Source organism: Drosophila sechellia, unplaced genomic scaffold, assembly GCF_004382195.2.
Source record: "Drosophila sechellia strain sech25 unplaced genomic scaffold, ASM438219v1 U_214, whole genome shotgun sequence".
Taxonomy (NCBI): Eukaryota; Metazoa; Arthropoda; class Insecta; order Diptera; family Drosophilidae; genus Drosophila; species Drosophila sechellia.
In genome coordinates, this window is record NW_022611155.1 from 24,996 (window position 1) to 37,028 (window position 12,033).

The 12,033-nt window shown below is 42.7% G+C and overlaps 1 non-coding gene and 1 pseudogene across 1 annotated transcript; both read right to left on the reverse strand.

Moving 5' to 3' along the window:
• Positions 1-1,476: 1,476 nt before the first annotated feature.
• LOC116802762 lies at positions 1,477-10,882 on the reverse strand (annotated as a pseudogene).
• Positions 10,883-11,275: 393 nt separating this feature from the next.
• Positions 11,276-11,454, reverse strand: LOC116802765. The gene has a single exon (XR_004363121.1). It is a non-coding gene; the product is annotated as a 5.8S ribosomal RNA (ribosomal RNA).
• Between the last annotated feature and the right edge of the window lie 579 nt (positions 11,455-12,033).

A 12,033-nucleotide genomic window follows, 5' to 3' on the forward strand; every position in this document is an offset into this window, starting at 1 on the left:
ACAATTCTTTAAAGTCTTTATATCAAAAATTATATGATAGGGACAATATCATATGCGTCACTAAATTGATGACGAGGTGTTTGGCAACTTGACACAATTCATTAGAGTCTGTATATTAATTATATGATAGGGACAATATCATATGCGTCACTAAATTGATGACGAGGTGTTTGGCAACTTGATACAATTCTTTAAAGTCTTTATATCAAAAATTATATAATAAGGACAATATCATATGCGTCACTAAATTGATGACGAGGTGTTTGGCAACTTGACACAATCCATTAAAGTCTTTATATTAATTATATGATAGGGACAATATCATATGCGTCACTAAATTGATGACGAGGTGTTTGGCAACTTGATACAATTCTTTAAAGTCTATATATCAAAAATTATATGATAGGGACAATATCATATGCGTCACTAAATTGATGACGAGGTGTTTGGCAACTTGACACAATTCATTAAAGTCTGTATATTAATTATATGATAGGGACAATATCATATGCGTCACTAAATTGATGACGAGGTGTTTGGCAACTTGATACAATTCTTTAAAGTCTTTATATCAAAAATTATATGATAAGGACAATATCATATGCGTCACTAAATTGATGACGAGGTGTTTGGCAACTTGACACAATCCATTAAAGTCTTTATATTAATTATATGATAGGGACAATATCATATGCGTCACTAAATTGATGACGAGGTGTTTGGCAACTTGATACAATTCTTTAAAGTCTTTATATCAAAAATTATATGATAAGGACAATATCATATGCGTCACTAAATTGATGACGAGGTGTTTGGCAACTTGACACAATTCATTAAAGTCTTTATATTAATTATATGATAGGGACAATATCATATGCGTCACTAAATTGATGACGAGGTGTTTGGCAACTTGACACAATCCATTAAAGTCTTTATATTAATTATATGATAGGGACAATATCATATGCGTCACTAAATTGATGACGAGGTGTTTGGCAACTTGATTCAATTCTTTAAAGTCTTTATATCAAAAATTATATGATAAGGACAATATCATATGCGTCACTAAATTGATGACGAGGTGTTTGGCAACTTGACACAATTCATTAAAGTCTGTATATTAATTATATGATAGGGACAATATCATATGCGTCACTAAATTGATGACGAGGTGTTTGGCAACTTGATACAATTCTTTAAAGTCTTTATATCAAAAATTATATGATAGGGACAATATCATATGCGTCACTAAATTGATGACGAGGTGTTTGGCAACTTGACACAATTCATTAAAGTCTTTATATTAATTATATGATAGGGACAATATCATATGCGTCACTAAATTGATGACGAGGTGTTTGGCAACTTGACACAATCCATTAAAGTCTTTATATTAATTATATGATAGGGACAATATCATATGCGTCACTAAATTGATGACGAGGTGTTTGGCTACAGGAAAAAATCATTTATTTATCGAATCATCAAGCAAAGGATAAGCTTCAGTGGATCGCAGTATGGCAGCTGCTCAACCACTTACAACACCTTGCCTGTTACAAAAGTCGTTTACAATTGATTCTAGGCTTTGTCATTGTATTAAATAATGCTTTTATATGTAACTAGCGCGGCATCAGGTGATCGAAGATCCTCCTAATTTACTATGTTACAAATTACATTGGCATCACATCCATTGTCGTTTATAAAATAAATTATAAACTTTAAATGGTTTAGAAGCCATACAATGCAAATTGCCCCTTATTTATCATTGCAGTCCAGCACGGATACGACCTTAGAGGCGTTCAGGCATAATCCAACGGACGTAGCGTCATACCACTGTTCGCTCGAACAAGTATTGTGCCATTGGTCCGTACCTGCGGTTCCTCTCGTACTACGCAGGAATGCTGTCGCAACAACGTTTTGTCATTAGTAGGGTAAAACTAACCTGTCTCACGACGGTCTAAACCCAGCTCACGTTCCCTTGCATGGGTGAACAATCCAACGCTTGGTGAATTTTGCTTCACAATGATAGGAAGAGCCGACATCGAAGGATCAAAAAGCGACGTCGCTATGAACGCTTGGCCGCCACAAGCCAGTTATCCCTATGGTAACTTTTCTGACACCTCTTGTTAAAAACTCTTTAAACCAAAAGGATCGATAGGCCGAGCTTTTGCTGTCCCTGTGTGTACTGAACACCGAGATCAAGTCAGCATTTGCCCTTTTGCTCTATGTGTGGTTTCTGTCCGCACTGAGCTGGCCTTGGGACACCTCCGTTATTATTTGAGAGATGTACCGCCCCAGTCAAACTCCCTACCTGGCAATGTCCTTGAATTGGATCATACCTGAGTAATTGGAGTTATACCAAATTTTCAAATCAAAAATACATAAATGCATCGTTTTATTAAAGAATTTGTTTGCGATTATATAACAAACTCGTGATACTTTGATCAAGAAGCTTGCATCAAAACCCAATACCATAAGATATAATAAATATATCCGTATAATGGCTAGGAAATGATACACGTTCCATTTAATCAAGTAAGTAAGGAAACAATAAGAGTAGTGGTATTTCATTGACGATACCAAACCGAGGTCTAATATCTCCCACTTATTCTACACCTCTTATGTCTCCTTACACTGCCAGATTAGAGTCAAGCTCAAAAGGGTCTTCTTTCCCCGCTAATTATTCCAAGCCCGTTCCCTTGGCTGTGGTTTCGCTAGATAGTAGATAGGGACAGTAGGAATCTCGTTAATCCATTCATGCGCGTCACTAATTAGATGAGTCGCGATCGAACACTCGACGAGTGCAGACGTGCCTGCGGATCGACAGCAAATTGTTAGCAAATTGTTAGCAAATTGTTCACAGTTGTAAGTCCCGTTACTTGTGCCCAGCCACTTCGCGTCGCGTGATCTTGTCGCGCGTTTTGATTGGCCCAGCCAACGTACCTAACGGTAGTTCGCACTAACACCATCGCACACCCGAGTGTGCGTGTTATCAGCGCAAAAAACCCAGTGCTCGAAGCAGCGGTATAATTGCAAAGCAGCAGCCACGTGCTGCCTGGCTCACCGGCTTACGGTGCCCAGCTTCCCCCCCCCCCCCCCTCCTCACTCCTTATCAACTTTGGAGAAGATGGACTGGCAGGCCCCCCCGCGCACCCACAAGCTTGGAACAACACCACGCAAAAAGGCTCTGAGAACACGCAAGAGCAGCTCCAGCAGCGAGGGAAGCACCTCGCATACAGAGCCGGGCGAGATAAAGCGAAAACCGGCAAAGAAAGCACAGGGAGAGGAGCTGGAAGATAAGCCAAGCACTAGCGCAGCTCTGCGCAAGAAGCTCGCCAACAACGCCTTCGCTTTACTCTCGACCGAAGAAGACGAGTACGACCAAGAGAGCTCTGATGACGAACCCGGACCTAAAGACGATTCCAAGCCCAAGACCCCCGAGAAACCAAAGCCCACCCCGAAGACCATCAAGCCACCTCCGATTTTTATCCCCGATGTGACCAACATCTCGGCACTCGTCAAGATGATCACGACTCTTGTAGGCCCGAAGAACAATTTTACCTACAAGACCGTGAATGGCAACAACGTACGTGTCATGATGCCGGACAAAGAGTCCTATACAGCTCTGCGTCTCCAACTTGTGGCCCAAAACAAGAGGCATCGGACTTTCCAGCCGAAAGATGAACGTGCATACAAGGTTGTCATCAAAGGACTCCACCACTCCACCGATCGTGAGGAAATCATTGAAGACCTTCGCAGACAAGGGCACGCTGTTAGAGATCTGCACAATCCCATTGGCAGAAGAACTAAAGAACCGCTGGGAATATTCTTCGCCAACCTGGAGCCTTCCAGCAACAACAAAGACGTCTACCAAGTCAAGCGGATCTGCAGGTCGGTAGTAACCATTGAACCGCCGCAGAAGTTCAACGACGTGCCTCAATGCTTCAGGTGCCAAGGATTCGGTCATACACAGCGTTACTGCTTCCTGGAATACCGATGTGTAAAGTGTGGAGGCCCTCACGAATCGAGGGCATGTGAGAAGAGGGAGGACGACAAAGCGTGCTGCTTCCACTGCCAGGCGGACCATCCTGCGTCTTTCAAGGGATGCCCTGCATACAAAAGGGCCAAAGCACTCGCTGCTCCGAAAACAAGGCCCGTCGCTAATGCTAACAAGGCGCCGCCCGTGGCATCACCAAACGTCACCTCTGGCAGGAGCTACCGAGACGCCCTCAACGGAGTGCACGCAGCACCGCAGAATCCCACAACCCCAGTCCAAACCCAAACAGAAACCCCACACTCCGGTCAGATAGAAGCGATGTTCGCTCGCATGGAAGGAATGATGGAAAGGATGATGGAGCGCATGTTCACCCAGATGACACAGCTGGTGGCCACCATTCTCAACAGCAAGTCATGCAACTAAAGCTCCACCTAGTCGTCTGGAATGCGAACGGCCTGCAGAACAGCAAGGCCATAGTCGAGCACCATCTGAAGACCCACCAGATCGATATCCTACTCGTAGCCGAAACCCACTTCTCCCCCAGATCCCACTTTAATATCAGCGGATATGACCTCATCCATGCAGACCATCCTTCTGGCAGAGCACGCGGTGGAGCAGCCATCCTCATCAGGAGCGGTATTCAATACCTAGAGCTGCCCGCGTTTCAGCAAGACTGGGCACAATGTCCTGTCATCAGGATTGTCAGCCCGCAAGGAGATTTAGACATTGGAGCGGTCTACTTTCCCCCCAGATACCGCATAACAGCATCTCACCTCAGTGAGTTCTTCGAGCATTTTGGGCCCCGCTTCATAGCAGCTGGAGATTATAACGCCAAACATTCTTGGTGGGGATCGCGCGCCAACAACCCCAAAGGGAAAACTCTGTTTGGGTACCTGCAACGCCACCGACTGGACTGCCACTCCACTGGCGAGCCCACTCACTGGCCAACGAATCCCCTCAAGACTCCAGACCTACTGGACTTTGCTGTGTCGAAAGGCATAGGGCATGCGAAGATCAGCTGCACAACAAATGCTGATCTCCTGTCAGACCACTGTGCAATAAACGTGCTAATCAACACGCCAGTCCTCAGGAAAACCCCGCTCAGAAGGCTCACTGGAAAATATACCGACGCCGCCAAGTTCGCGTCCTGGATGCTCTCCACCGTCAATCCGAACCCCATCCTCAACACACCCAGGAACATTGATGAAGCTATCGGGAATCTCACCAGGCAGATGCAAAACGCTGCGGAATTCGCAAGCCCACCGCCACCAAAGACTGCGAGAACACCTAGCAGGGACCTCCACCTCTGGTCCCCGGAAATTGCGGCACTCGTGACTGAGAAGAGGCGTCTCAGGAGAGTTTGGTTCTTGACGCGCAATCCAAGAGACAAAACAGCGCTCAATCACGCCACAAAGGAGTTGAAGGACAAGATCTCCAGCCTACGCCAGGACTCCTTCCTCAGATTCCTCGAGGAACTCTCTCCCGGGGACCCAGACCACAATCTGTGGAACGTCACCCGCCACATTAAACGACCAGCCAAAAAGGTTTCCGCAGTGCGCAAAGCAGATGGATCCTGGTGCCTTTCGGATGCTGAAAGAGCAGAAGCTTTCGCCGAACACCTTTACAACGCCTTCTCTCCGTTCGACTGCTGCACTGCCGAAGAACATGCTGAAACAGCCCGGTTTCTCAATAGCCCAAGCTCTCCCGGTCCCCCGTTGGAACCAGTCGACCCTGAGGAAGTTGCGCAGGAGATTGCTCTACTGAAGAACAACAAATCTCCAGGCCTGGATCGTATAGATGCGGCGGCCCTAAAAATGCTCCCATCCCGCTGCACACAAATGCTGGCCAGCATTTACAACAGCTGCTTCCGGCTAGGGTACTTCCCGGAAGAGTGGAAAAGAGCAGAGGTTATTGTCCTCCTCAAGCCTGGTAAGCCTGAAGCCAATCTCGCCTCCTATCGTCCGATTAGTTTGCTGGCAATCCTCTCCAAAATACTCGAAAGAGTATTTTTGCGCAGAGTATTGCCAGTACTGGATGAGGCTGGTTTGATCCCCGATCACCAGTTTGGCTTCAGGCGCTCCCACGGAACACCAGAGCAATGCCACCGGCTAGTCGAACGGATCCTCGAGGCATTCGAGCAAAAGAAATACTGCTGCGCTGTAATGCTCGACGTGAAGCAGGCATTCGACAGAGTTTGGCATCCTGGACTCCTCCATAAACTCAAATCCTACCTCCCAAGCCCCCATTTTACCCTCCTCAAATCCTACACTGAGGGAAGAGCATTCCAAGTCAGATGCGGAAGTGCAATAAGCCTACCCAGACTGATCAGAGCTGGAGTTCCGCAAGGCAGTGTGCTCGGACCAATACTGTACACCCTTTACACCGCAGACCTTCCCATAATCCCCTCCAGGAACCTAACTATAGCGACTTATGCAGATGACACGGCTTTCCTCGCCTCCTCATCCGACCCACGAGAAGCCTCCGAAACAATCCAAAGGCAAATGGACGCGCTACATCCCTGGCTCAGCAGGTGGAACATCGTAGTGAACGCGGAAAAATCTACCCAAACAACATTTGCACTAAGGAGAGGAGACTGCCCACCGGTCACGCTAAACGGAGTCATCATTCCCAACGCACCCGCACCCAAGTACCTAGGACTTACCCTGGACCGCAGGCTCACTTGGCGTCCCCACATCGTCAGCAAACGCATACAGGCCGATGCGCGTCTGAGGCAGATGCATTGGCTTATTGGGAGAGGGTCCAAGCTAAGGCAGAACCACAAAATCCTGGTGTACAAGGCAATTCTCAAGCCCATCTGGACCTACGGGATACAGCTATGGGGCACGGCAAGCCACACGAATCGCCTGCGTATACAGCGGTTCCAGAATAGGTGCTTGAGAATTGCCTGTAATGCGCATCCCTACCACGAGAATGTCGCCATACATAGGGAACTTGGAATCCCACAAGTCGCTGATGAAATCTCCAGGCTCAGCGAGAGATACCTGAAAAGGCTCGAAAACCACCCTAACCACCTCGCCACCAACCTGTTAGACAATAGCCAAACAAGCAGACGTCTCATGAGGAGACACCCTCTCGATCTTCCACAACAATAGACAACACATATAAAACCCGCCACAAATACATGTACAATAGTATCCCTTAAGCTAATGTTCCCCCGCAAAACCATTTAATTATTGTCCACTAGGACAGATTTTAAATAAATAAACGCACGCTAAAGAAAAAAAAAAAAAAAAAAACTAATTAGATGACGAGGCATTTGGCTATTTTTTTTTTTTTTTTTTTTTGATCGCGGAGGTATGGAAATCTATCGAAAGATACTAGGTCTGTCAACACTTCAGTTTCCTAGCATGCACGATTCATTGCTCTATCTGAACCGAAGTTCCGCAACGCCTACGTACTAAAACCATCCTCATAGCCAATTTATATATTACCATTATTTGCGATGTTTATGCCTTTATTGATGTTATGCCAAGACAGCAAGCAAATGTTTTGAACCAAACGTTTTAGCTAAGTCCAATCTCGGGAAAACCCGCTCAGGTACATGAACTGTTTAAAACAACCGAGACTGCCTCTCATAACCTGGACGCTAATGATATGACTATCATATTTGCTGAGGAGACCCTTCGCTATCAATCTTTTAGCGGATTGACCACTCCAGATCCCCCTCCAGTTCAGGGTGGCAGAATGGAATTCAATGTCACCTGCGGCTTCGAATCTGCGACGCAACTCAGTTCGTATGTCCGGTCTGTCGTATCTATTGATTTTGCGCTGGTGTGCATCATCCATAGAGTGTCCGTCTGTCACAATTTGTATGTCGATCACATCAATGTGATTTTGTCGTAGTGCCACCAGGTCTGGTTTATTAAGACCGGATTCGCACTGCAGACTTGGTTCAACAATGACTACGCAGCCTCTCTCCTCAAGTCCCCGCTTGATTCGATTTACTACGCAGTTGTGTCTAGCTATGCGCCTCCCATGCGATCGGTAACATTTTTGCATAATATGGTTTGTTGTTTCGGGAGCGTCACATCCTGCACGACACTGTCGTTCCAATTCGTGCCTTCCCCTTGTAGTACGAGACTTCGTGGGTAGGGCATTTATCCGCAGACGAATACCGTCTATATATTCCTTTCCTGTTAGTAAACGCGTGGGTTGATTAACCCACCCGTGTTGCGGGCCCCAATGGCCTGCTTCACGGAGTCCGCTACCATCAACTGAGAGGTACAATTTACTCATAGTTACTCCCGCCGTTGACCCGCGCTTACTTGAATTTCTTCACTTTGACATTCAGAGCACTGGGCAGAAATCACATTGTGTCAACACCCGCTAGGGCCATCACAATGCTTTGTTTTAATTAGACAGTCGGATTCCCCAAGTCCGTGCCAGTTCTGAATTGATTGTTAATTGATAATCGTTATAATTGATAAGAACTAATTGGTTTAACCCAAATAGTATTCTTAAAAATTTTAGCAAGAAAGTTCCACAATTGGCTACGTAACTAAACTATCCGGGGAACAAGTAACTAACATAAATGCTAGAAACTCTATTTACCCAGAACGAGCACATAAACCATGTTATTGTTTCCCAATCAAGCCCGACTATCTCAATCTTCAGAGCCAATCCTTATCCCGAAGTTACGGATCTAATTTGCCGACTTCCCTTACCTACATTATTCTATCGACTAGAGACTCTTCACCTTGGAGACCAGCTGCGGATATTGGTACGGCCTGTTGAGAAGTTTGCGTGTCCCCACCATAAATTTTCAAGGTCCGAGGAGAAAATATCGACACAACAGTATATGTCATGCTCTTCTAGCCCATCTACCATATCTCTCTGCGAAAGACTTCCATGGTAGTACGGCTATAAAACAGAAAAGAAAACTCTTCCGATATCTCTCGACGGCTTCTTTATGGTCGTTCCTGTTGCCAGGATGAGCACGAGGCCCATATTTAATAACAAACGGATACTCAACAGGTTACGGAATTGGAACCGTATTCCCTTTCGTTCAAAATTATTCAAGTGTATTATATTCGCTTTGTTTATATAGTTAGGCATTTTTGTTTTACTTGAAAATTTTCGGCTTTCGCCTTGAACTTAGGACCGACTAACTCGTGATCAACCACTGTTCACACGAAACCCTTCTCCACTTCAGTCCTCCAAGGTCTCATTCGATTATTTGCTACTACCACCAAGATCTGTACCAATGGCAGCTCCATGCAGGCTTACGCCAAACACTTCTACGCATACCATTGTACCTTCCTACTCACTAAAGTTTCAAAATTTATATCACAAGTAATATAAATCATCTACTTTAGCGGTAATGTATAGGTATACAACTTAAGCGCCATCCATTTTAAGGGCTAGTTGCTTCGGCAGGTGAGTTGTTACACACTCCTTAGCGGATTTCGACTTCCATGATCACCGTCCTGCTGTTTTAAGCAACCAACGCCTTTCATGGTATCTGCATGAGTTGTTAATTTGGGCACCGTAACATTACGTTTGGTTCATCCCACAGCGCCAGTTCTGCTTACCAAAAGTGGCCCACTGGGCACATTATATCATAACCTTGAACTTCATATCAAGAAAGTTAAGGTTCTTACCCATTTAAAGTTTGAGAATAGGTTAAGATCGTTTCGACCCTAAGGCCTCTAATCATTCGCTTTACCAGATAAGATTATTTTATATAATATTAAAATGCACCAGCTATCCTGAGGGAAACTTCGGAAGGAACCAGCTACTAGATGGTTCGATTGGTCTTTCGCCCCTATACTCAATTCTGACAATCGATTTGCACGTCAGAACTGTTTCGGTCTTCCATCAGGGTTTCCCCTGACTTCAACCTGATCAAGTATAGTTCACCATCTTTCGGGTCACAGCATATATGCTCAAGGTACGTTCCAGTTAGAGCATAAATAATATAAATATACATTATACATAACTATATAGAACGCCCCGGGATTGTGTTAATTAGCTATAAATAGCTAAAAAAACTAATCCCATTATTAGTCAAGTTAATTACGCTATTAGGTTTACATCCCAATAACTTGCACATATGTTAGACTCCTTGGTCCGTGTTTCAAGACGGGTCCCGAAGGTATCCTGAATCTTTCGCATTGTTAATCATACAAGAGCATATAATAAACACAAAAATCAATGATAATTATGCCATTATATAATTCCGAAAAATTAACGCTCTGTAATAATATAAATCTATCAGCACTTTATCAAATTAATAACATTTATTCTGTGTTAAAATGCAAGCAATTTAATTGGAATAAACTATAAGTTATATTTTATGATAAATTTGGGATATGCTAATAGATTACAATGTCCTTATATGGAAAAAATGCACATTATTCTTAATAATATTATTTAAATATTACAATTTTAATGATGAATTTTCCATAACGGATATTCAGGTTCATCGGGCTTAACCTCTAAGCAGTTTCACGTACTGTTTAACTCTCTATTCAGAGTTCTTTTCAACTTTCCCTCACGGTACTTGTTTACTATCGGTCTCATGGTTATATTTAGTTTTAGATGGAGTTTACCACCCACTTAGTGCTGCACTATCAAGCAACACGACTCTTTGGAAACATCATCTAGCAATCATTAACGTTATACGGGCCTGGCACCCTCTATGGGTAAATGGCCTCATTTAAGAAGGACTTAAATCATTAATTTCTCATACTAGAATATTGACGCTCCATACACTGCATCTCACATTTGCCATATAGACAAAGTGACTTAGTGCTGAACTGTTTTCTTTTCGCTCGCCGCTACTAAGAAAATCCTTGTTAGTTCTTTTCCTCCCCTAATTAATATGCTTAAATTCAGGGGGTAGTCCCATATGAGTTGAGGTTGTATATATAACTATATTTTGCCATAAATTCTTTATATATAAATGATAAAACAATCAATTAAATTCGTTATAAATAGTTCCAATAGTTCTTGTAAGCAAAGTCATTTTTATCCATTTAACGAACCAACGAAGAATAATAACAAAACCAAGATTTTTCTTTTTCCGAATCATTAATAAGAGACAATTCTAGATGAAAAATATTTCAATTTTTTATGCTAGACATTTCTCAGTATTATTTGATTGAAAAAGAAAATATTTCTCTTCGTTTTTCACATTCAAATGTGAGATAATGTTTTTCATTTCTTTTTTAATATTATGAATAAAATCATTATTTAATCCAATAATATACCATATGCTTATAAAAAATTATAAACAACTTAATTAGCATAGTCTTACAACCCTCAACCATATGTAGTCCAAGCAGCACTATAAAATTAATTAAAGTACATAACAGCATGGACTGCGATATGCGTTCAAAATGTCGATGTTCATGTGTCCTGCAGTTCACACGATGACGCACAGTTTGCTGCGTTCTTCATCGACCCATGAGCCGAGTGATCCACCGCTTAGAGTTTTATAATTCAATTTTATATAATGTCAATATTGTTTTTATTGAAAGAAATTAAAAATACACCATTTTACTGGCATATATCAATTCTTCAATAAATTTATTTTTATACCTAAAATAAATGTTGCGAAATGTCTTAGTTTCATATAAGCATTATGTATCATAATAATCTGGTTATGGTTTGCTATTTTGGGTGACACATACTGCAAAATTTATATAAAACATTAACCTGATGGATGACAGGTACAAACATTGTATATTTTAGGTTGTTGCATTAGCCAACGTATGCTCATAACATAGAATGAACAATACATATTCGCAACGCGTGTATATTATGGTCCATATACACACACACTTATTTTGATTACCACACATTCAAAATTATTTTTATTTTAATTCGACTTCTACTTTCGAATTTAGTTTAGTTTCTTCGATTTCCATTTTCGAGAATTTGTTTTTATAGGAAACGCCGTTGTTGTAGTAAGTACTGCCACAAATACGCACAGCAACATTAATAATGTTAAAGTCTTTTTATGAGGTTGCCAAGCCCACATATAAAATAAAAGCCATCTTCATTTATTTGAC